The 26341-nt window shown below is 45.9% G+C and overlaps 1 long non-coding RNA gene across 1 annotated transcript in view; it reads left to right on the top strand.

Moving 5' to 3' along the window:
• The window catches only part of LOC142564077 (uncharacterized), a 32324-nt gene extending 12338 nt beyond the window's left edge, over positions 1-19986 (top strand). Inside the window, exon 3 of the long non-coding RNA XR_012824477.1 lies at positions 17632-19986. This is a non-coding gene — a long non-coding RNA (uncharacterized LOC142564077). The remainder of the gene's footprint in view (positions 1-17631) is intronic.
• Positions 19987-26341: the final 6355 nt, after the last annotated feature.

Here is a 26341-nt window from a genome sequence, read left to right as displayed (position 1 = left end):
GGAGCAGCTTTGCCGTTGTGACGCGTAAGGGGGCAGCGTCACAACGGCCTCCGGCGGCTGTCCGACCCACAGGCAGTGAGTCGGCAGTTACGCCATCTGCCCCCGCGGCGGTTGCAGCTAGCGCTGCTCCGTCAACACAGAAGAGGGGACCATCTACCCCGAAGGTGGGCGCAGCCGAGGCTGCCCCAACTTCCGAGGCCCCTTCCAGCGCCGGCAACGGCCAGCGCAGCCAAATCCCTCAGGCAGCCCCATCGACCTCCGGGCTGGTGGGCGCAGGGGTCTTGCCTTCCGGGGCAGGACTCTCTCGGAAAACCTCGCGCTCGCAAGAGCGCTTGTCCGGCGTCTCACAGGAGGCAATGGACACTACACCTGTCGTCAGGGCGCAACAAACGCCTAAGGAGCGCCGAGACTCGCTCGAACCCTCCAGAAAGGGTAGAACCCCCATTACAGGGCCTCGAAAGAGCTCTGTAACCTAAGACATCACCTCCGTTTCTGTAAACACAGCACCAATTTTTCTTTAAATATGGATACACAAATCATTCAATCGAATGTCAGAGGTCTTCTTATGAATCTCGATGATGTGCAAGAACTTATCCATAAACACAATCCAAAAGTGCTGTGTTTACAGGAAACACACTTAAAATCAAAATACACAAACTTTCTTCGACAGTATGTTACTTTTCGCAAAGATCGCGATGATGCTGTCGCATCATCGGGCGGTGTTGCAATTGTAATTCAAAAAAGCATAGCCTGTCAATGTTTACAACTACGAACTGCTCTTGAGGCAGTGGCGGTTCGAGTTGTTCTGCTAAACAAACTTATCACTATTTGCTCGCTTTATATACCCCCACACTACAAACTAAGCAAACATGAATTTCAGTCCTTTATAGATGAATTGCCAGAACCATATGTTGTTCTTGGAGATTTCAATGCTCATAACTTCCTGTGGGGCGACCCTCGTTTAGATGCGCGAGGACGTCTTGTTGAACAGTTCCTTTTTTCTTCTGGTGCGTGCCTGTTGAATAAGAAGGAACACACATATTACTCTCTTGCGAACAGAACCTTTTCTTCAATAGATCTTAGCATAGTCTCCCCGTCTGTACTGCCTGAACTTGAATGGGAAGTTACCGACAACCCTTCCGGCAGTGACCACTTCCCTATATTGCTAAGGTCACCTAAAGAAAACGAATATCCTCCACAAGCTCCGAGGTGGAAGATTGAGACAGCTGATTGGGAGAAATTTCGAACTCTCGCTAGCATCTCATGGGCTGACATGTCTTCTTTAGAAATTGATGCTGCGGTGGAGTATCTTACAACATTCATAATAGATGCCGCATCAAAATGCATATCCGAAGTGAGTGGTTTAGCATGCAAACGGCGCGTCCCGTGGTGGAACGACGAATGTATGACCACCCGTAAGAAACAAAACAAAGCGTGGGGGTTGCTACGCGCCTCTCCCACTGCGGAGAATCTAATTAACTTTAAAAAAGCAAAATCCGAAGGCAGGACATCGTGCCGACAGGCCAGAAGAGAGAGTTGGCTGAAGTTTTATCGAGTATTAACTCGTTTAGAGCCGAGGCCAAAGCCTGGAACAGGGTCAATAGGATTAGAGGGCGCCAAACATATTTACTCCCTCTTGTAAACACACAAGGCGATACCCTGCAAGATCAGGCAGACTCACTTGGGGAGCACTTTGAGAGCGTGTGGAGCTCAACCCATTATTCTCAGCCCTTTCTCAAATATAAACAAATAGAAGAATGTAAGCCAATAATTAGAAAATCCAGACAGAATGAACCCTATAACCGGCCTTTCAGTATTGCCGAGTTGAGAGCTGCCTTGAACACATGCAAAAGCACTGCACCGGGACCTGACAGAGTCATGTATGATATGATCAGAAACTTACATACTGATACACAAGTTGCACTACTCACTCTTTACAACACTATTTTAGCTGCGGGATACCTCCCATCTGCATGGAAAGAGGCGATTGTGGTTCCTGTCCTGAAGCAGGGAAAAGACCCCTCCTTGGCAGCAAGTTATCGTCCGATAGCTCTTAAGAATTGTCTGCGTAAGCTTCTTGAAAAAATGATTAACGATAGACTCATACACTTCCTTGAATTCAACAATATACTCGATCCCAATCAGTGTGGCTTCAGGCAGGGGCGGTCAACAAGAGATCATCTTGTGCGCATTGAAAGACGTATTCGCGATGCCTTTGTGCACAAAGAGTATTTCCTCTCCATATTCCTCGATATGGAGAAGGCATATGATACAACATGGCGCTACGGGACCTTGCGAGATTTGTCGGGAATGGGCATCTGTGGAAATATGTTGAAAATAATTGAAAGCTATTTGTCCAATCGTACCTTCCGTGTAAAAGTTGGCAATGCACTGTCACGTCCCTTTACCCAGGAAACTTTTGTACCCCAGGGAGGCGTGCTCAGCTGCACTTTCTTCATCGTTAAGATGAACACACTACGTGCTTCACTACCACATGCCATTTTTATTCCGTATACGTAGACGATATACAAATAGGCTTCAAATCCTGCAACCTCACAGTATGCGAAAGACAGATACAGCAGGGCTTAAACAAAGTGTCCCAATGGGCAGACCAAAACGGATTTAAGGTCAACCCCCACAAACGTTCTTGTGTTCTCTTCACAAGAAAGAGAGGCCTGGTCCCAGATCCTTGTGTAGAACTGGGCGGACAACAAATTCCTGTCAACAAAGAACACAAATTCCTTGGTGTTGTTCTTGACTCCAGGCTAACTTTCATTCCTCACCTAAAACATCTTAAAGAAAAATGCCTTAGAACAATGAACTTACTTAAAATCCCATCCCACGCAACGTGGGGTAGCGACAGACAGTGTTTATTGAATATTTACAAGAGCCTAGTTCGATCACGGTTAGATTATGGTGCCGTAGTATATCACTCTGCCGCACCGAACGCGCTTAAGATGTTAGACCCCGTTCACCATCTGGGTATCCGTCTGGCCACTGGCGCATTTAGAACAAGCCCTGTTGAAAGTCTATATGTAGAGTGAGATGAGTGGCCACTCCATTTTCAGAGAACGAACTTCAGCTTAACGTATTTTCTCAAGGTTCGCTCTAATAAGGAACATCCGTGTTTCGCAATGTTAGCGACTTTACGTGTGAAACACTTTTTCATAAGAGACTCTCTATGAGACTTCCTTTCTCACTGCGTGCAAGAGAACTTAGCACGGGAATGGATGTCCCAGTTCTCGAACAACGCCTAATGCCTCCAGCTAAGCGAGTACCGCCCTGGGAGTGGCAACTGATAGAGTGTGACAAATCCTTTATAGAGGTCACTAAACATGCGCCAGAGACACATATAAAAATGCACTTCGTGGAGCTCCAGCACAAGTACCCGTGCACAGAGTTTTAGACAGACGCTTCTAAGTCGCATGCCGGGGTGTCCTACGCAGCCATTGGCCCATCCTTCTCGGAATCCGGTGTACTGCACCCTGAAACAAGCATATTTACGGCTGAGGCCCATGCACTATTGTCGGCTGTGAAACATATCAGAAAATCAAATATTCAAAAAACAATTTTATTTACAGACTCCCTAAGCGTCGTAAAAGCCGTGAAGTCACACTGTAAACACAGAAACCCCATAATTACTGAGCTCTATTCCATTCTCTGTAGAGCGCATATGTCTAACCAGCATGTCATTATATGCTGGGTGCCTGGACATAGGGACATCGAGGGTAACCTTCTAGCAGACCAGATGGCCACATCAATTTCATTGCATACAGTTAATCCTACTGCTTCGGTCCATGTCACAGACCTGAAGCCTTTTTTAAGGAAACTGCGAAACCACTGGCAACGTAAGTGGGACGCAGAAGTTAATAACAAACTGCACGTGATAAAGCCACAGTTAGGTTCTTCGCCCTCCGTAACAAAGTCACGGCGAACAGATGTCCTATTCTGTCGCCTCAGAACAGGACACACATTTGGCACACATAACTTTTTACTCACTGAAAATGATCCTCCAATCTGCGGTAGATGCGGGGAGAGGCTGACCGTCCTCCACGTCCTCCTGGAGTGTCGGGCAGCCGAACCTGAGAGAAGGAAACATTTTTCCTTAGCATACCGGCAGCACATCCCCCTTCATCCAGTAATGTTACTTGGCCCAGAACCGCTATTTGTTACCAACGCAGTTCAAAGTTATCTGAAAGATGTTGTGTTGCATGTTTTAGCCCCACATGTTCGTAGCGTCTCCTCTCTTCAGAGGATGGCACTGTGATAGTTTTTTCGTATAGCACGTGCCTCTAGGCCCTTGTGTTTCAAGGGCTACGGCGAGGCAACAGTGCTCCAGGTATTTTTACCATCTCATATATTTTTTATTCTGCGTCATTCTTTTACGATAGATTTTAATGTTCATAGTATTCGTCATTTGTCATCGCCATAGTTTTATAGCAAGTAGATTTTACGCACTTTACAGCGACTATTTTAGGCCACTTTACAGCCAAGTCACATCTTCCATAATACATCGTCGACATTACCACTTGTCATGGCGCTCTTTGGCCAAACCTGGCCCTTGCGCCACAAAACACCACACATCATCATCATCATCATTGTGGGAAAGGATTATTTGGTATGTAATCTTGAACCCTGTATGTTGTATGATAGGACCATTCAAGAGATAAGGAGTAGCCGGCGCCTTAAATTGTGCGTCAACATCTATTCATATCATATCAATATAAAAAGCGAAATACCCGAAGCGCGCAAAATAAATAGGCGGTGAATGCGTGAGTGCTTCGCCGCTAGAGCTGTCGATCCAGAAATCGTCTCTTCTGGAACTGACGCGTTGCACTGGGTCTTCATTGAGTGATATATGCCGCGTGTGCTTTCTTGTGTAAGATATATTGGGGTTTAGTCAAGGTCGTTTGTTGTTTCTTGGTTCGCGTGTATCACTGATGCTTACATATTTTTTTTCGCTTTGTGTGTGCTTTTGTACACATTGGTGCATAGATATGGGAATAAACGTGACTGAAAAAAAGGGGAGTTAATTTCTCCGCGCCCTTCGCGTCCTCGGCTGTATCGTGACTTTATGTTATCCAAAGTCGATTCCTTCTAAACCTAGAAGAGGAAGGGAAGTACAGGCTAGTACAAATTGTTACGGTCGAGAGTTTAGGCATATTACTTGGACGCTTCATTACGGTTGAAACGATGGTTACAAAGGAAAGGGTGGGGGGAGGAAACAGGAGTGGAGGAAAGGAAGCCACATCCGAAAATACGGTCTTGCAAATGCACTACAGAAACGGCCGACGTATGGTCGGCGTCAAAAGTTAACAGACAGCGGGATCTGAGAAAGGATTAGATTTCCGAGAAGTCACTGTTCTGCAGCCAGTAAAACCGACCGACTCCTATGTTAACATGTACACGCAGCACGTGCTGGAATTCCGAATACCATGCATGGTTGCAAAACTATTCAGCTTTCTTTTTTAGATACCGTGCTTTGTAAATAAACATTTGACGCCAATTGTACACTAGTGACTGTAATTGAAAAACTGTGAATGCATTTCCTTATACCCATGGAGGAGAGCAAACTAGGAGGGCGCGTACGTGATATAACTGAAGCAAGAAAAAGTCGGCCTAACACAGATGTTCATATCAAGCAGCGATTAGGAAGAAGCTTTAGGGCGGGGCCAACTCTGATTTCAGTATTAAAACAGACGTAAAACGCCGAAATGCTTTCATTGGGTAACTGTTAGACCGATTAGAATAAATTTGTTGCATATGAGAGCCAAAGTAACAATTTGACAACAGTAGCAAGAAGAGTTTTGATTTGGAACAGCATAGTTTTTAGAAATACTGTCAAAATGGTTAGGTTAGTAAATTGCAATATCAAGTTCCCAAATTCCTAACTCTGCAGCAAAAATAATTATCGCAGTCGTGTAAACTAGATCTCTTAAAGCATCTAAAGCGGGCAACTTTGACAACTTATGTGAAGTTGGCACAACGCTTACAAGAGTGTTGCAAAAGTGCTGGTCACAATAGTATATTTGCGCGTTGAAGTAGAAAACTGGTACTTGAGTAGCTTCCTTTTTGTTTTCAATATGACAATTTTGAAGAAATTAAATAAGGACCTTAAAGACCTAAGTATAAATTCTGCTCCCAACACTCAGTGGCAGGTTAGCGCGCGTCTTCACGTCTAGCACGGCAGCGCTTGAAGGTATCTTAATCTGCAGCCCGTGCAAAGATCAACGTGTGCCGAGATGGCTGGTTGCTTTGTGCGCGCTGTCACAGTGCTGACAAAGATCAGCACTGTGACAGCGAGTGTCCGCGGTCGGGGAGGGAGATCTGTTCATGCTTGCCTGTGCGCGCGTAATACCATGCTTGTTAAATTAGTTAGTCAGCCAATGTTTTCTGCCGTTTACACAGCTAATGAAGCTACGAACCTTAAGTGTAATTGTCTAATACTTCGCCATTTTATAACGTAAAGCTATTCCAATATGTTTTTATGCCATTCTCCCGAAGTAAAATTTGCGTAAACGCCGACGCGAGCGCCGGGCGGTCACCCGTAGGGTTGTTTGAACAGACCAATCAAACGCTCTCCTCGTTCATATGACGTCACTTTTATGTGCTCGAAAAACTAATAACATTGCCTACACTGAGCGGCTTGTCTTATCTAATTGATTGACAAGAGGCGAGGAACACGCTCAGATGGAGAGGGATTCGATGGGGCCGAGCCACTGCACTGAAAATCCATAACCGCATGAAGAGGGTGGTACCGGCGTCTGCGATTGGTCCGTTTTCCCTTACTTAGCTTGCGGTGGCTGGTCGAAAATGGGGGCGGCATGCAACGGAAGCTTAAATACGACGCTAAAACGGATCCTCAGCAAGGAAGAGTTGGCAGAATGAGGACGTAGACGTGCCAAAACTGCTCGAAAACGTTACACGACCACGCAAAAAGCTTTATGATACCAAACTAAACCCATGCTCTCTCGTAGGTGCGAGTAGCCAGTGCTTGAGCGATCGGCGGCAGCCATCTTTTATTCCCTTCGGAACGGGGCAGCCTGCGGCTATTCTGAAAAAAATTCAGTTTTGTTCGGCATATTGTTGCATCTTTAACGCGTACACGTCACTTTGACGCGGTGAGTTTTTGCGGTTTGGTGACGTCGCGTGATAGGCAGGTGAAGTGGGTGCAGTCCGAAAACCTTTGACCAATAGCCGAGGGCTAATGGTGAAAAGGCTTTGAATCAGAAATAACTATTTTTTTCTTTTGTTCAGTCCAATCATGCATAATCAGTGTGCACATGTCATATCATATTGGGAGCTATGGCGGTTTTCGTGACGTCGCGTGACAGACAGGTGAAGTGGGGGTGGTCCAAAAAATTTGACCAATCGCGGAGGGCTGATTGCGGAATCGGAATAGAAAGAAAATAGGCTAATAATGTCTAATAAATAACTCAAGTAAAAACTTGAGGAGCTGATTATCTTGTCTAGATGTTCCTGCATCGACTCAGCAACTTTTTCGTCCGCGCATGTTCTACTTACCGCTAGGACGCTTCCCTACGATGGGGAAACACGTGCAAGCACAGAGACCGGTATAACACAAATTAAAATATGTTTTTCTTGCTTAAAACAAAAAGTAATTTGATAAAAGTATCTCAGTTTGTAGACAATGGATGTTTCTAATAAATACACTATTTAGCATATTTTTACCCCGACCACCTCAATGCTAAATTTACGACTAAACATAGGCTAAAACTAACTTTTTTGCAAATTTGTCGCCAGCTGTACAGACCATTTCACGTTACATTCGCCTCAAATTATTTTTCACTTAGAGTACAACTTGCTGGAAATTGGCTACTATGAAACATAACCTTTCGGGAAAAGTTATGTTTTTGCAAGAAAATTCCAAGTATGCACCCGATTTTGCATATTTATACCGTATAAAAAAGTCCCCCAAACATAAAGGTGGATAATACCTTTCTTAAGTGAAAAATCTAACTTCATTCTCAAGGGAAATATGTGCTCGTCTAAATTATGGAGAAAAAAATTTTTGACAATGCGTTTTACGAGTCATATTTTCGAGCTTCCTAAAAAACTTCACATGTTCCTAGCGGTGCTGAAAAATTTTTTTCGGAAAAATGTTCTACAGAAAGACTTCTTGCTTTAAATAGTCTTCCATTTTTCTAAATGAAATTGCTGATGGTCGAGCGCCAAGGTTGGGACAGTTGGCGTGGAATGACCCCTTTACGTTATAGCGCCCACTATTTCGCCAATCGGGGCGAAACTGAGACTTTTGACGTCCTTAATATCGGTGAGAGGCGGTGGCCCGCTCAAACCCCATGTAACGAAAACATGGCCCCCATAAAAATGCGGCCGCCGATGCTAAACCCGATGCTGCAGCTTCGGGTTTAGCAGCACAACGTCAAACCCACCACATCCCAACGGCGGGACTTGGAACACATTTCTAGCCACGTTTCCAGCACACGCACCGCATACGCTGCTCGCACCGTTTGGACAAAGCGTAATAACCTTCGAAAGCGCTTACATGCCCTCTCAAGCTGCGTACAAACTTCGTGGCGTTCACCCTGTCACTGCCGACCATATCCGCCAAGACAAACGTTTGCTGGGCCGCACTGGGACGTGGTCATCATCATCATCTCAGCCTGGTTACGCCCACTGCAGGGCAAAGGCCTCTCCCATACTTCTCCAACTACCCCGGTCATGTACTAATTGTGGCCATGTCGTCCCTGCAAACTTCTTAATCTCATCCGCCCACCTAGCTTTCTGCCGCCCCCTGCCACGCTTCCCTTCCCTTGGAATCCAGTCCGTAACCCTTAATGACCACCGCTTATCTTCCCTCCTCATTACATATCCAGTCCGTGCCCATTTTTTTTACTTGATTTCAACTAAGATGCCATTAACTCGCGTTTGTTTCCTCACCGAATTTGCTCTTTTCTTATCCCTTAACGTTACACCCATCATTCTTCTCTGCATAGCTCGTTGCCTCGTCCTCAATTTGAGTAGAAAGCTTTTCGTAAGCCTCCAGGTTTTAGCCCCGCAGGTGAGTACTGGTAAGACACAGCTATTATACACTTTTCTCTTGAGGGATAATGGCAACCTGCTGTTCATGATCTGAGAATGCCTGCCAAACGCACCTCAGCCCATTCTTATTCTTCTGATTATTTCCGTCTCATGATCCGGATCCGCAGTCACTACCTTTCCAAAGTAGATGTATTGCCTTACCATTTCAAGTGCCTCACTACCTATCGTAAACTGCTGTCCTCTTCCGAGACTGTTAAACTTTACTTTAGTTTTCTGCAGATTAATTTTTAGACCCACCCTTCGTCTTTTCCTCTCCAGGTCAGTGAGTGTGCATTGCAGTTGGTCCCCTGAGTTACTAAGCAAGGCAATATCATCAGCGATTTGCAAGTTACTAAGGTATTCTCCATTAACTCTTATCCCCAATTCTCCCCAGTCAATGTCTCGGAATACCTCTTGTAAACACGCTGTGAATAGCATTGGAGAGATGGTATGTCCCTGCCTGAAGCCTTTCTTTATTGGGATTTTGTTGCTTTCTTTATGGAAGACTATGGTGGCTGCGGAGCCGTTATATATATCTTTCAGTATTTTTACATACGGCTCGTCTACACCCTGATTCCGTAATGCCTCGATGACTGCTGATGCTTCGACAGAATCAAACGCTTTCTCGTACGTGGTGCGCAACTATTGTAAACACGGAGCCAACGGTGGAAGCTGAGGCAAGCAATGGATGCGTGACCAGGCGATCTCCCCGCAGGGGCGTCTGCGTAAGCAGGCGTTTGGTGTGTTGCGACACCACGTACCCGAGCACATGAGGGTTGGACCCTCCCGCGTGTGGCCGTGCGCGGCTTAGCCGTGTCCGGGGAAAGGGGGATCCTGGGGTTTCGCCGATGCCGGATGTTAGGGCCTTTAAGGCCCCCCGGCGGAGGCAACACACCTCTTTGGCCTCTGCTTCACGTAGACGGCACCCCCGGACTGACCCACCCGGGGGAAATCGGTAGTTGCCTTTTCCTGTCCCCCTCTCCACTCTTCGTCTTTCTCTCTCACTTTGAATCTTTCCTGTCTTCTACTCACTTCAGTTTACTTCTCATTTTCCAGGCAGCAAGGGTTAACCGTGTGTATCTACCCAACCTTGGGTACATATATTAGGTTATAGTGGCGTTGTATAGCTGACGTATACAGGTATGTTCCTAACCTCGTAGCGTCCCCTTGTTGGGCTCGGTGGTGGGTGGCTACCATCGCCGCTGAATATTCTAAGAATACATGGCAAATGCATTCCCCCTCCTTGCAGATCGTCCTAACAAAAGAGGGCGCACCGAAGCAATTTTCGATTTCACTTTGAAAACCAACGCAGAAATGTTCCCACGCTACCATGTGATCCACAGTGAAGGATCTCTGACAATGAGAAAACTATCGCCATTCCTAATAGCAAAATGTCTAGTAGAGAAAATCGGAAAGCAATACAAAGCTTCAAAGATGTCAAGTGGGGACCTCCTCCTTGAGCTCAAAACCAAAGACCAAGTCGCAAAGCTCGCTCATCTCACCAGTGTTGGTAACACCAAAGTCACGATCTCAGCACACCGTTCTCTCAACACAAGCAGGTGTGTAATATCAGAAGAAGACTTCTTAAACCTAAGCGATGAAGAACTCCTGGAAGGTTTCCAAGAACAAAATGTAATCAAAGTTCAAAGAATAACCCTCCGAAGAAATGACGAACAAATCCCGACTAAACACGTTATACTTACCTTTGGTACTAGTATTGTACCTACTACACTTGATGCAGGCTATCTTAAGATCAACGTAAGACCGTATATCCCAAACCCGAGGCGGTGTTTCAAGTGCCAGAGATTCGGACTTGCATCGCAATCATGCAGAGGTAAATCCACATGTGCAAAGTGTAGTGCCAATGACCATCAGTCCGAAAACTGTAACGCTGCTCCACACTGTACAAACTGCAAAGGAGATCATCCAGCATATTCACGATCTTGCCCCTGCTGGAAAAAAGAGAAAGAGATAATTGCACTTACAGTGAAAGAGAAGATTTCCTTTTATGAAGCTAGAAAGAAACTAGCACACTTACCTCAAACAACCTACGCCAGTGCGGTGCGGCAGGGGACAGCACCGCAGTGGTCTCAGGAGTCTACAGGGACCGCAGTCAGTGGCCCAGTAGTAACTCCATCCGTCCCCTTGGTGGCAGCAGCCAGTGCTGCTCCATCATCATCATCACAGACGGGCCTGCAGACCCCGGTTCCCCAGGGCCCCAGGCTAAATCGAACTCCCAGACCTGAGACGCGCGTCTCAGCGCCTGGATCTCGATCATCCAGCGCCTCGGAGAAGGTTATGGATGTCGACACCAAAACTCCGGCGTCATCGACGCCAAAACATCAGCGCTCCCTGGAGCGTACTAAGAAAGACAAGCTCACAATAACTATGCGAACAAAGGGACCAGTAACCTGAACGGTTACCGTTCTTCCAATAGTACATTCCCACTAACAAATGTCACCTACAGTTACTTAGTACATATATATAAATTACCATTCTCCCTTCTGCCACTATGGCTTTTATCATGCATTGGAACTGTAGAGGACTGATTCACAATTTGGGTGACATTAAAGACATAACAAGTAAGTTTTCACCAGTGGCATTTTGCCTACAGGAAACAAACTTAGGCTCTAAACACAGTCAATTCCTTAGAGGCTTCACCGTTGTCCGAAGCGACCGCGAATGTTCCAGCCGTTTGTCAGGTGGAGTGGCTATAGTCGTACAGGGCGGCACTCCCACCCGAAATGTCCAATTAAATACATCTTTAGAGGCCGTAGCTGTAACCATTCTATCCTACAAAACCATCACCATTTGCTCACTATATATACCACCCCACACGCATTTTACTATTAAAGACTTAGAAAATCTAACAGATCAGCTACCGGAGCCATTTGTCGTAGTAGGAGATTTTAATGCTCATTGTACCTTTTGGGGCAGTGTCAAAACGGACCAAAGAGGGCAACTCGTTGAAGATTTTATTCTGTCAAATAATATCTGTCTTTTAAACTCAGGTGCGCCAACTTACTTCTCACCGACTTCCCGCACATTTAGTTGTTTAGATTTAGCTTTTTGTTCGCCCTCTCTCTTTACTGATTTTAAATGGGAAGCTCTCGACACGTCATATGGCAGCGACCACTTACCCGCACTCATCAAACGCCTATCATCACCACAAACCCTAGTAACTAGACCACGCCGATGGAAAATAAAGCTCGCGGACTGGCCGGTCTTTATGGAGAACGCGATACTGGAAGCTATCTTTTCACCTGAGCTATGTATTGATGAGCTTAATAAAGAAAAAACTGAGGTTATAATCTGTGCGGCAGAAAAGGCCATACCTCTGTCATCGGGTATAGTACACAAAAAGCTAAACCCCTGGTGGACGAAGGAGTGTACCGACGCTAAAAAAGAACAAAATAAGGCCTGGGGAATCCTACGGAGGTACCCCACCTATAGCAACCTGTTAAACTTCAAACGAGCCAAAGCCAAAGCACGATTCATCCGAAGACATGCTGAAAAATCGTCATGCCAAAAATACATCTCTTCAATTAATAGTACGGTAACATCGAAACGAATGTGGGACCAGGTCAGGGAGTTTAGAGGACAGTACCCATCTTACACAATACCGTTATTTACAAGTCCAGGCACACAAACAACAATACAAGAACCGGCAGATATACTTGGAGAACATTTCCGTGATATATCCAGTTCTGGGAATTATACAAAAGAATTTTTACAATACAAACAGTCTGCTGAAAAACAGAAGCTGCCCACTACCGGCGCATCAAATGAACCGTACAATTCCCCCCTCACACAACAAGAAATAAGCAGAGTTCTTTCTACAGGGAAAAACACAGCGCCAGGTCACGACCGTATTCACTACGCCATGCTGGCTCATCTATCTCAAGCATCTGTAAACGCTCTCCTTAAATTTTTTAACTTAATCTGGAAATCTGGCATAATGCCGGAAGAGTGGAAAAAGGCAATAGTAGTTCCATTTCTAAAAGCCGATAAATCCCCCACATCCACAAGCAGCTACAGACCTATTGCCCTCACAAGCGTTTTGGCAAAATCATACGAAAGCATCATCAACAAAGACTTTCATTTATTTTAGAATCAAGAAAGCTTATCGACCCCCATCAGTGTGGATAAAAAGGGTTGTTCAACCACTGACCATCTTGTCCGTCTAGAACATGAAATTCGACATGCATTTTTACACAAACAACACTGTCTGGCAGTTTTCTTTGATTTAGAAAAAGCCTATGATACCACATGGAGATATGGAATTTTAAGAGACCTGGCTGACCTCGGCATCTGGGGTAAAATGCTGAACTGCCTAGCTGATTTTATGTCTAATAGAACATTTCAGGTACGTCTGGGCTCAGTACTATCTCATACATTTATACAGGAAAGTGGTGTTCCACAAGGCAGTGTTCTCAGCACGACACTTTTTATAGTAAAAATGAACACAGTTAATAAGATCATACCGTCGTCTCTTATGGACTCTTTATACGTAGACGATCTCCAAGTGGCTTGCCGTGCCTCAAATTTGCTAACCTGTGAGAGGCAGCTTCAAATGACAATAAATAAACTCACACAATGGGCTAACAAAAATGGTTTCCGTTTCTCCACACAGAAAACAGTTACTGTTTTGTTCTCTCAGAAACGAGTGCTACACAGCGATCCACTCCTAAAATTGAACGACACCATACTGCCGGTGAAACAAGACCATAAGTTTTTAGGAGTAACTTTTGACACCAAACTTAACTTCCTAACTCACATAAGAGCACTGAAAATTAAAGCAAATAAATCTCTAAATATCCTTAAAATTCTGTCTCATAAGCACTGGGGTTCCGACCGAACGTGCCTTTTACGAGTTTACCGGTCTCTTGTGCGTAGCCTTTTAGACTACGGCTCCATGGTTTACGGCTCAGCCAGACAGTTCTACATCCAACGGCTTGATCCGGTACATAACCTTGGACTGCGGCTGGCAAGTGGTGCCTACCTCACCTCACCTATTCCAAGCTTATACGTCGAGTGTAATGAACCCTCCTTACAGCAGCGCAGAGCATTCCTCACTTTTTCCTACGTACTCAGAATTCAGTCTTCACCACAACACATATGCTACAACATCCTCACACAATGCAACTCACGCTTACACTACACAAATAAACCGAACACGATTAGGCCACTTGGCCTACGGTATGAGCAATACTGTCGGGACTATGACATCCCCCACGAAGTCCTCCAGGTAGCCAAGAAACCACAATGGTTGGCCCCGTGGTACGATTTCACACACTTATGTGATTGGACGTTAACACATCTAAAGAAAAGAGACATCCCACACGAATACATTATACAAGAATTTCGTGCACTTCAGGACAAATATCAAAATAACATGCAATATTACACTGATGGCTCGAAAACAAAAGATCACGTCGGTGTGGGGGCCGTAACGGAAAATTGGGAAACAAGTATTCGATTACCACAACATGCCTGTGTCTACACAGCCGAAGTATACGCAATATGGACTGTAGTTAAAAAGAGCATCGCTGACAAACACGAAAACACAGTAATATACACTGATTCATTAAGCACACTGAAGGCTCTACACGCGAAATCCGAATGTGGACCCCTGATAGGGGACATTTTAAACCTGGTAACATTAAACAAATACGGCCGGTCAATTAGGTTTTGCTGGGTACCAAGCCATGTCGGTATACCGGGAAATGAAGCAGCGGATAGGTGTGCATCAATGGCAGCGCGCAAATACATAACAAACACGGCGCTTCTATATCGGGATAGTATCACGGCGATTAGGAAGGCCTTGACGGCCAAATGGCAACAGACATGGGAATATTGCTTAAGCAACAAGCTACATCTTATTAAACCCGTAATTGGTGAGTGGAAGTCGTGCACTCACCAGCAACGGTTCTATGAGGTTATCCTGTGTCGACTTCGGATCGGACACACACATTTAACACACAACTTTCTCCTCCGTAAAGAAAACCCGCCGACTTGCGAAAAATGCAATCAATCTCTTACAGTAATGCATATCCTTATAACATGACCACAGTTTGAAACACAGCGACGGAAGCATTTACACGACCTATATAATTTAAATATGCCTTTACACCCTGCCCTATTACTGGCAGATGACCCACTAGTGCCAATTACTAAACTATTCCACTTTTTAGAGACAACTGGTTATTTACGCGAACTATAATGTAATGCATGTTTGCCTGCTTTAACCTTTCGTTTCCTTTGTCTTGTGACTGGCGCAGCATGGCCTTAGTTGCCTTTGTGCCATTAAACCCCAACTAACCAACCAACATTATAACATGTCCACAGTTTGAAACACAGCGACGGAAGCTTTTACACAACCTATATAATTTAAATATGCCTTTACACCCTGCCCTATTACTGGCAGATGACCCACTAGTGCCATTGACTAACCTATTCCACTTTTTAGAGACAACTGGTTATTTACGCGAACTATAATGCAATGCAGGTTTGCCTGCTTTAACCTTTCGTTTCTTTTGTCTTGTGACTGGCGCAGCATGGCCTTAGTTGCCTTTGTGCCAATAAACCCCAACTAACCAACCAACCAACCAGGCGATCTAATACGGCGGCGCCCACGGAATGGACGTGAAAAGACTCTATACATGCCGCGTGTTGGTCTCCGGGGTGCCGTTTACGCTGCGCAGCAGTACAGGTCTCGCATGCTCGCTAACGCGGTAACTGCTTCGTCCTTCGAACAAACCTGTAGATGGGACAGCAGCATGGTGGCCTCCGCTCTCACACCTTGCGACGGAGAATATAAGCGTATAATGTTACAACAAACCACCGAAGTTGTATAATGTTTGTCTGGAGAAAAATGTACACGAGTTAGCACACCCCCCTCCCCCGAACAAGTGCTTATCGTATAAAACCTACCGGGAACCAGACACATTGGGCCCAATTCGCCGAGTGTAGGGCAGATTTTTTTTTTTTTGAGAACGTTGGCTGCCCGCGCGACGTAATGCTCCCAACTAGTTGATTAATGCGATTAGAATTCTTTGAAAACCTCACCCAGTTTGCGGTATATCTGTCTGTATGTCTGTCCGTCTTTAAGGTTTAAATTTATTTTACTTTAACTAGGACCGCTGTGTCTAATGTTCTAACGGTCCAATTGTTCTAATACTTCTAATTGACTAGTGAATAGAGCATGAAGCTGCTGGGCTGAGGGAACAAAGTTCAAGATGTTCAAAACCAATCGTTGGATCAACTTGGGTCACCGGGTATGTTACAGTTGGTATGTGCGACTCTCAAATGACAAAAAAAAAAAAAACTTTTTCCGGTGCTTGGCGAAATAGAACCCGCGTCGACAATGTTGCCTGAATAAATGTTCACACACGTTCCACGCGCGGACTTCGGCACCGCTAGACGGCGCAACGTGTCCGAAGGGAAGCGCGAGAGAGGAACCCGGCTAATGCTAATCGCATTTATGTATAAATTCGTCGCGACGTGGGCATCACCGGACATTTTCCTTTTTCCATGGTTACAACTGCATGCAGATATACCAGGAAGTAAGCGTCGTTTTTTCATGGCAAAACTAGCACAGCGCGGAAGAGAAAGAAGAGACGCAGAATGGCACACGCTGAAAGAAAGACATACATGTCGCTGATCTAGGAAGACTGGCCGCAGGGGTGACATGCTCAGTTGAGAATCCCATGCGGCAAACAAGAAAAATGAACACCCACTGGTTTTCCGTTTTTTTTTTAATTAGTGGAGATTGTCCCTCGGCATGGTGCTCTGCGGGGCTACTTTTAGGGTTCACATAATGAAAGGGGCCCTATAGATATTTCTAGGCGTGGTGTCTGCGCGCCCCTGGTACAACCACAGATGGCCTTGTTGCGGACCATTCGCGGCGGCTGCAGAAGGCATACTGGAGCTACTGCCATGTACCTGCCCGTAAAATAAGTACAAGCGCTCCTCCGGTCGGTTACACGGCCAGTATGGGACCTCAATGCTTGGAAAGAATTGTTTCCCCTTTCCAAGCCAGAGGCCATCTCCACCTAATAGTTGCTCTGAGGTGCCACAAGAGAAATGGACGCGATATGAGTGGTCCCGACCTTCTCTTTAGAGGGTTTGGCTGTGCTTACAGGGTGCGACGGAATCTGCATGGTACGGGCTGCTTCCCAAGGACACCACAGGGACGTAATGCAAAAACGCTCGTGTACTTATATTTAGGTGCATGTTATGAAATCGCAGGTGGTCAAAATTAATCCATACGGCGTGCCTCACAATCAGATCGGGGTTTTGACCCACGTAAAACTCCAAATTTTTTTTCTTTGCCCAGGCCCCTAATCCAGAATGCTGAGTGTCCGGCCGCAGGATGCCTGTGCCCATTTGGATAAACCGTGCGTAACCGGCGGGAGCGTAGGTTTGAACCTACGTCCTCCCGTAGCCACAGTACACATAGTACCGTGTGTATCTTTTCTTTCTGTCCCCCCGTCTACCGCGCTGTGCTTGTTTTGCCATGAATAACTAACTCGCCCAAGCCTCTAACCATGGCAATTCTTTTTCCAGTGGCTACCACGCACCTTGCAGTGCGCCGTCTCCCTGGCAGTGAGGTCTTGGCCATTGCAGTTACTGGACACGTAACGTGCACTGCCGCACGTCCGGACAGACTGCACAGAGCTGCCGATGGTGGCCCTCTCCTCCAGCGCCTTCGACAACGCCATCGATCGAGAATGCGAGGCGTGCCCCAGCAAATTAGTGAGCTAGGACGCACCCCCACATGGTGCCAGCTCCCGATCCCCTGCAAGGCCCACAACGCGTCGAAGTTCGCAAAGATATCCCGGGCATCGCTCCGAAAGGAAGAACGCCGCAATGAGCACTGGCCGTCGTCGAACGCGCTGTATGAAGAACCTTGCGACCATCTGCAAGTGTACACCAACGGCCCGGTATTGCAAGATGGCTGCTAACACAGTGCGGTTGCCGTAATTACAACACCCAAGCACTATGAACACCAACCAGCGACACTGCACGGGTCATCGACGATTGCCGAGCTGTGGTGCCTGAGCATGGGACTCCGCCTTCCCCTGGAACTAACACCTGTGCCACTGAAAAGCGAGGTCCTGTGCAACTGGCGCCCGGCCTTCCACCGCATTAAGTGAAACGCCACTGCAAGCTCGCCTCACATGCGCAGAAGCGTGCCAGGGCCCGATTGCAGTGGGTTTCCACCAATTGCGACATGCCCGTCAACAAGCGCGCCGACGAGCGTACGGCACGCGCACACCAGTTGTCGCACGCCAGCGTGACCCCGAACGGCATGAACACGCGTCTTACTAGAGAGCTTTAGAATAGGGGCCCCAATATTTTGGGGCCCCAAAGAGCTTTGCGGGCGTTTGCGTTGGGGCACGCAGGAGTGAAGAGTTTTAGAATAGGGTTTTACGTTTGCGGATAGCGTCTTGCGCTGACAGCGCCACTACGGCGTCAAAGAAAAGCTATTAGAAATAATTAAATAAAATATACCATTTTATGATATGAATTGTAAATTTGACTTGCGTGTATTCACGTTTAATTACAATTTAGAGGTTATTCAAGCAGCAAACAATTAGTTGTGCTAAGTTTTGAGGAACAAAAGCAACTTTACGTGCCTTCACCAGCCAAGCTTAGCCGCGTTAGGCCTACCAGCCATAAGATCCACACTCGAATTCGGAATCAGCGGCGTCTAATGAATCAATCTTCATAACACACGTTAGTTGAGAGAAAGCGATAACTGCAGTCACTTCTCCTAGCTTGCGAACTTCACGCGTTACCGCGAATCGAACCCGGTTTGGTGCTAGGTTAGAGCCGTCGCTTCGATGGGTGCCGCCATGTTTGTTGATGCAAAGCTTTTGGGAACGCTATTTGAGCTCCCGCTAAATCGGCGAAATAGCGTTCCCAACGCAAAACCCAAACGCAGTTTGCGTCTCGCGCATGCGCAGTGGCTTCGACGCTATTTCTTTGGGGCCCCAAAACGTTTGGGGCCCCTATTCTAAAACTCTCTACTATAGCCGCGTTTACATGAATGCGACAGTGTCGCATCGCATCGCATTTCCACCGCATCACATTCATGTAAACAGTAGTAATGCGCTAGGAAGGCGCATCGCATTAATGCGTCAGGCGAGGGTAGATTTACGGGCGCGAGTCGACTCTCGCGGAGCATGTAAACGCAGGATTGTCGCATTAGGAATGATGGGAAGGAATTAGCCACCAACATGGCGGCGGTCCCGGCTGCCCGCTTCGAATTGAATTTGGCGTTGCTTTTGTAAAATGCACTTCGTTCGCAGCAAATGATTGTGTAAACGGCTTTCGCTTAGTCTCAGGCCACTTCGACGACTTGGTATTATGGATAACCTTGTGGTGTTTTCGAGATCGCTTCTCGTTTCGAACGAGGCGAAGCCTAACGAAAGAAACATTCGAGATGTCAGCGCTACCTATCGCTATAGTCGGAAAATAGCCGCAACGACGACTAATGGCCTCCGAGGTCTGAAGATCTCGCTGGCCAGCTAAAGCTGCAAAAAACGTGCGCTGCTTCGCGTCCGCTACACTATAGCGTCTAGCGTACGCTATAAGTTGCGTACGCTAAACTAAAGCTGTCTATTTCTCGGCACTCAACCACCAACGTGCGCTCGGCCCACTACCGGAAACCAGTTACACCGGAAGTCGGTTGCACTTCACTTATACGACACCATATGGCGCTACGTTTTTGCGAGAGTTTAGGCGCTACATGTAAACGGTGTCGCATCGCCTTTCCCAAATGCGCTTGGAAATGCGATGCGCCACTGTCGCATTCATGTAAACGGGGCTTATCTGCGGCCTCCTCTAATAGCACCCCGAACCGCGTATCGAGAGCGGGCAAGAAGTTGCCCGCAATCATAGCGCGCAATATTTCGAGACAAGGGGGAGGGTTAAGGGAGGGGTCGTGTGGCCGTAAGCAACGCTTAGGTCTCGCAAGCAACGCCGCGGTCCTGCTGCTACGGAAAACTGCAATCACTGCGCTGAAGTGGAGACCTTCGAACGCTTGCTTCTGAGGTGCAGTGCGTTCGAGGCACCGCGATTGGAACTCATGGGCTGCTACCGCGCGCACGAGCTCCCGGCCGCCAGCGCCGAGGCGCTCTTATGGCGATGCAGTCCCCCTCGCGCTTGGGAGGCTACTGACATAACACCGTGTGACTTCGAGCAGCCGGGCCTCGCCACCCGGCTACTCTACGTGATCTACCTGTGCCGGTGTGTGGAGCCGTGTGTCAAATTATCTCAAGGAGATCAATCCACAAGCGAACTACCAACAACTCTGGTAATTAAACGCTTTGCTACTCATTACAACGTCGCCTCATTTCTGTCTGAGGCTCTCTCCGCTGCTGGTCAAGCTACAGACCGCTGGCCACAACGCCACCTCTACGGTCAATGGTGCCCGTTCGTAAATAGCGGCGCTAGTGGTTAGATCGACCGTAACACTGCTTAACTGCGGTGCGATGTAACGGTGCGTTGGGATGATCTAAGCCGAATTCTCCGCTGCCTTGTTTGATTACTGCGTTGCGTTTCTGTACTCAGCTTTACCAGCATTTTTTTTTTAGTGTAGAGAACAAAGCGGCTAAAAACTGTTGTAGTCGCCAAGTTCGGGTGTGCGCGGAGACAGTGTGTGTGCCGTAAAGAAAGCAGCACTGAAATAAGCCATGAATTTTAAATTGTTGCGTAAACCGGAGTTGCTGGAGCTTCTGAAAGCGTTGCGTCTGGATGTATCCGACGCACTCAGTAAACGCGAGTTGATCCAGGCTTGTCTTGCAATGGAGGACGATGATGGCGAGCTAATATAATGCCTTTAAATAATTTGGGAGAGGGAGATGACGAAAAAAAGAAACAGGCAAGTGGAAGAGAAGAACGCGAAAGGCAAGAGCGAAAAGAGCGCGAAAAGCACAAGTTCGCACTGGAAATGATGCGACTTCAGCTAGAGCCGGAACGCGTTCGAGCGGCACGGTGGGCGACAAGGCGTCAAATTCAGGAGAAAGCTTTACCCAACGTCCCAAAGCAGGTACCGTTGATGAGAGAAGGTCATAAAAGACCGGGCTCTTGACTTTGTGTCGGCAGCTTGATGCACACGGACGGGAAGGGATGACAGAGGCCGTAATTAGTGAAGTCATTTTGGAATATAGAAATGATCGGTTGGATCGAGATCGAATATTTCGGGAAGCTGGTTCTAAAAGAGAGGCTCATGAAGGCAAAGTTGGCGGGATATAGACGCGTCAGCTCAAGAGATTGAATAACTGAGACAGAGATGAACCAGAGTAAAAAGAGAGCGAAGATCGTGAACGTGCGAAACTAAAAGGGTACAAAGTCGCGAGGTTGGTTCCCTCGAGAGCTTGCGAGTTCGCATCAAAGGCAAGTAGATCAGCAAACGACAGTTTCAAGCGGCGAACGTGAGCGAGAGGCGCAGCGTGTGGAGAGCGTCCGCGCAACCGCGTTACAGCCAAATGTCCCCGCTGCGAAGTCAGTCGTCCTATTAAACCGAAGCTTTCTTTGCCTCTTCCTTTGACTTTCCCACTGCTGCTGCTGTCTAGCACACCGCGTCGGGGGTGTTTCAGAAGCACGGCAGAGGAAAGGCAATGCAAGGAACTCGTTTTGGACCTTTGGAGCCCCCTAGGCATCGCCACATTCGCCTCTTGACAGCTGTAATGATCCGTGATCACCGAAAAATCATTGCAAAAATTACAGCGCCGACCATTCTACTTTCCCTATACTCCCCTCCCCATACAAGGGGAGGAGGGTATAGGGAAAAGGTGACGTAAGAAGGTAAGGGAATGCTACTACTATGGGGCTCTTGCATGGCCCAGGGAGCGCTGCGAAGGATGGATGGATCAGACTAGTAGAGAGGACGGTGCATGTGGTATAGACAGAGCCGTAGTCGCAGAGACAAAGAGGCGCCTTGAATGCTGGCGAGCGGCACTTGCGGATGGACCCCAATGACCGCTTATCAGTGCAGCGCATTCTCTCCTTTTCTCTTCTCTTTCTTTTGGTGTTCTTTGCTTTTCCTACCTGTGCCTACTTTGCTCGATAGGTAGGCAATAGAGCGTCATTCTGGCTTGGGCGTGGTTGCCGCGTCCACCCGATACAAAGGGTTGGCCACAATATCATCATCATCATCATCATCATCATCATCACCATCATCATCATCGGATGGATGGATGTTATGAGCGTCCCCTTTGGAACGAGGCGGTGGGTTGCGCCACCAAGCTCTTGCTATTATAGTGCCTAAGATCCTACCTAGCGTAAGCAACGGAAAAAGAAAAAGAACATTATGAAATACCACGCCCAAATTTTCTGATCCCCTATTGCGAACTGTGCTTTTGGGCGTCTCCGTCTTTCGTCGTTTCCCTACTTTTCTTCCACCAATCCTCCAATCACCTCTTACTAATGCCTACTACGGACATGTTTGCTTTACCACTGCTCCCGCTGAACCCAAGGGCTTCAAGGAGGCCCGTGGTGCCTAAATCGAGCGCTGGGTAGACGTCTTCACATTCTAATGGTGTGGTATGGTATTCCTTATGCGATGGCGCACACCCACTGTGGGGGATTGGCCAAGATTTGGATGAAACTGGCAATCTTTATGAAATACTAAAGTTGGTAAAGCTAACTGGAGGAAATGAACAAAAATAAAATGTTTAAGAATTCAAGACAATCTCTTTGTAGCAACTATAAATTCCTCCACGGTTGAGCAAATATCCCTGTGGCCCTTTCCAAGAGAGGAGGCTCCTAGAGAGAGGATATTTATAATTGAAGAGGCTAAACCAAGCTGTGTAAATCTTGATTCTAGTATATTTCTTTTTAAAGAAGTAAAACGGCGGCAAAATATGAAAAAATGATCTATTGTTCCATCTTCTCCACAGACTGGGCACAGAGGGGAGGGCATCAGACCAGCCCTGTGACGATAGAAGTTTAATTTTGGTATTCGACAACGTAATCGGGTAAAGATGACTTCAGTTTTTCTGGTGTGAAAGGAATTTTCGGGCCAAAGGAATAGGAGGTGTCGATAGTCTGAAAAATTGGCTACAGCTGGGTTCAAAAAGTCTCGAATAATTGCATATCTCCTGAATCTAGCAGTCGTCAGGTAAGCTATTGTAGGAAGTAATGGTAATACAGGGCCACTGAGGGCCGCTCTCGCGAGACTGCCAGCCATTTCGTTCATGACTAATCCTTTATGTCCAGGCACCCAAAGCAATCTAATTAAATTTATGTGGGCAGGCACTAGAAAATGAAATGTACGTAAAAAGTTAGTGACAGCATTTGCTGTGAGCGAGGAACATAAGAATAAAGAATCTGTTATTATTACTACCGCCGATATTGACGAATTTAGTTTGCGTAAGGCTGGAACTACAGCTAGGAATTCAGCCAAAAATACGGAAAGGACGTCGGAATCCTGATTGCAAATGACCAGTCTAGAGCGGGAGAGAAAATGCTAATTCCAGATTTTTATTTCACACTGTGAGGTGTCTGTTGCAATGACCGTACTTATAGATAAACTAAATAAATAGTCCTGTAATAAGCCGTTTAATATATTATAAGAGAGAAGTTTTGCATTATTTGGGTAGATGTCATCATATATAATTTGTAGGTTCTCTCCGACATCACAAATAGTCGATACCTGCCAGAGACGTACATTTAAGGGATTGATCAATGTTTGTACGAAGACCACCTGTGGTGTATGAAAACGATGCCAGTGTACTCCGAGCAAATGTGCAGGCTGGGAAATGAATATATACTGCAATCTTGTAATAGGGGATACATACAATTTTAAGACTGTTTGCACCGTCAGTAAACGAAATCTACACAATATTGAGGGCAACCTGACTTCTTGGTGTAGTATTTTATTGGCAACACATTTCGGTAATCTGCAACACAGTCGTAGGGCTTCCCGCTCAAGTAGAACAAGGGGACGTAATTTATAAGCTGGAGCATCAGAAAATAAAACACATCCAAATTCTAAAATGGGCCGCACATACATTTGTATATCATTAAAAGTGGGTCTCTCCGCATTCCGGACCGACTGTGGCACAGCTTACGTAGCATACTAACTGCTCGCACTCCCTTTTTAACTATATGGTCAATATGGGGCCGAGCCAGCTGAGGGAGCCGTCATATACTACACCTAAATATTTCACCGACTCTACTTGAGGTACAGTCTCGAGGCGATAGGATATCGATATGTTAACGGGATTGCTAAGGGGGAAAACCAATATCGAGCATTTTCTAACGTTAAGTGAAAGGCGAATTTTGTTTAACCAGGTTTCTATGGTGTTGAGGTAGTTCTGCAGCCGATAATATAGACAGTGAATATCACTGTCTGATGCGAAGAAAGCAATGTCATCCGCATATACGTATGTTTGTACATCTTGATGAAGAGGAATGGAACACATCAGAATAATAAATAGTATTGGTGAAGTGACAGCTCCTTGAGGGACACCTCGTGATTGATTATATATACTCGAGGAAGCGCCTCTTAGACAGCAGTAAAATGTTCTTGCGTTTAAAAATTCACCAATCCAGTTTGAAAAATAATTTGGAATCTCTAGATTTCGCAATATATCTAATAAAATTAAGTGTTCTACACTGTCGTAGGCTTTGGAAATGTCTAATGTCACAAGAGCACTTATTTGCTTCTGTTGCCGTGCTAATTTTGTTCTACTTTCTAAGTCCACGTGAGCATGCCAAATTGAACATGATGGTCGGAATCCAATTTGGCAGGGGCTAAGCACGTTTTTGTTCTGTATAAATTTAATCATACGGGCATGTAGAATTTTTTCAATTAATTTAACCAAATTTGAAGTTAGTGCAATTGGCCTAATGTTATCTATTGTATATCCGTCCCCATGATTTTTAACAATAGGGATGACTTTAGCAATTTTACACGCAGACGGAATCCAGGAGAATCAAATTGAGTAATTTACTATAGCTAAAAGGTCATCAGAAGCTTCCTTAAATAAAATTGTTTTCATAGTAGATGTTACCCCATCCACGCCGGGAGCTGAATCTGGAAGTCGCTCCACGATTTCAGCCAATTCTAACATGGATATTTCTGTAAAATCATCTGATGCCCTTCGTAAGCGAGAACCACTTGGTAAGGCAGAAGAAAATCCAATTTCTAATCCCTTCGCGATTTCTTCTAGTGATTGTTTCATTTCATCGCTACTTAAGATTATAGAGTCAATGTTAATTTGACGCGGAAGAACTTTTCTACCGCGGAGAAAACGGAACAATGCACGCTTATTTTTATTGTTAGACAAGAAATCAAAATGCTTACAGTCGAATTCATCTTTGACTTTAGAAAGTGTATGTTTAAAGACAGCTCGAAAAAATTCAGAGTCAGTCCAATTTTTGGGACTCTGGTTATGCAATAATTTTTTCCAAGCAGCTTTTCTGTTTCTGTAGTCTCGAGTGCATTCTTCATTCCACCAAGGACTGTAAGAATTTATTTTATTGGCTCTAATCTCAAATTGAGCCTTTTTTTAAGAACTTTCCGAAGCGGAACAGATAATCGTGGTTTTTTGTTCTGTAGGCGCATCAGACAGAGGTGAAAGAACATTTCTTAAGCACTTTTTTAAATGTTGTAATTTACGACAGTTCGAACCTGGTCACTCATAAATGTTACAGGACGTGCAACGTCAAATACTATTGGAAGGTGATCACTGCTTGTCGAACAATCAATAGTCGACCAAGAAGTTACGGAGAGACTTGGACCACAGAATGTAAGATCTAGTGAAGAGTAAGATCGGCCTCTCACAAACATAATAGATCCGGAGTTTACACACGTTAGTCGATTGTCCAACGACCACTTCCAATATCGGGTGCCACACAAATATGTTCTTAAACCCCATGACATATGGTGAGAGTTGAAATCACCTGTGATTACGATGTCACGCCCACAAGATTTAATAACGCTATCCAGTGGGCTAGTGTCCTGTACTCCAGATGGAAAATGTGCATTAACTACGGTAATGGGACAACATCCCGGGAGAACCAGCTCTATCGCAAGGGTTTCACACTCTGGAGTAGAAAGCTGAAATGAAATTTTAGCCTTATGGCAAATTTTAGATGAGATAAATGTAATCAATCCGCCGCCTCTTGTAGGACGGTCTAGTCGAAATGATCTGTAGAATTTCATTTGAAAAGATTTCTCAGGATTTAGCCACGTTAATCAGGATTAACTTGAGAAGTTAGAAAAGTTAAATCTACTGAAGCAGAATATAAAGAGCGGCAG

Source organism: Dermacentor variabilis, chromosome 11, assembly GCF_050947875.1.
Source record: "Dermacentor variabilis isolate Ectoservices chromosome 11, ASM5094787v1, whole genome shotgun sequence".
Taxonomy (NCBI): domain Eukaryota; kingdom Metazoa; phylum Arthropoda; class Arachnida; order Ixodida; family Ixodidae; genus Dermacentor; species Dermacentor variabilis.
The sequence above is the reverse complement of the archived record's forward strand: the minus strand, read 5'-3'. Positions and strand labels throughout refer to the sequence as shown.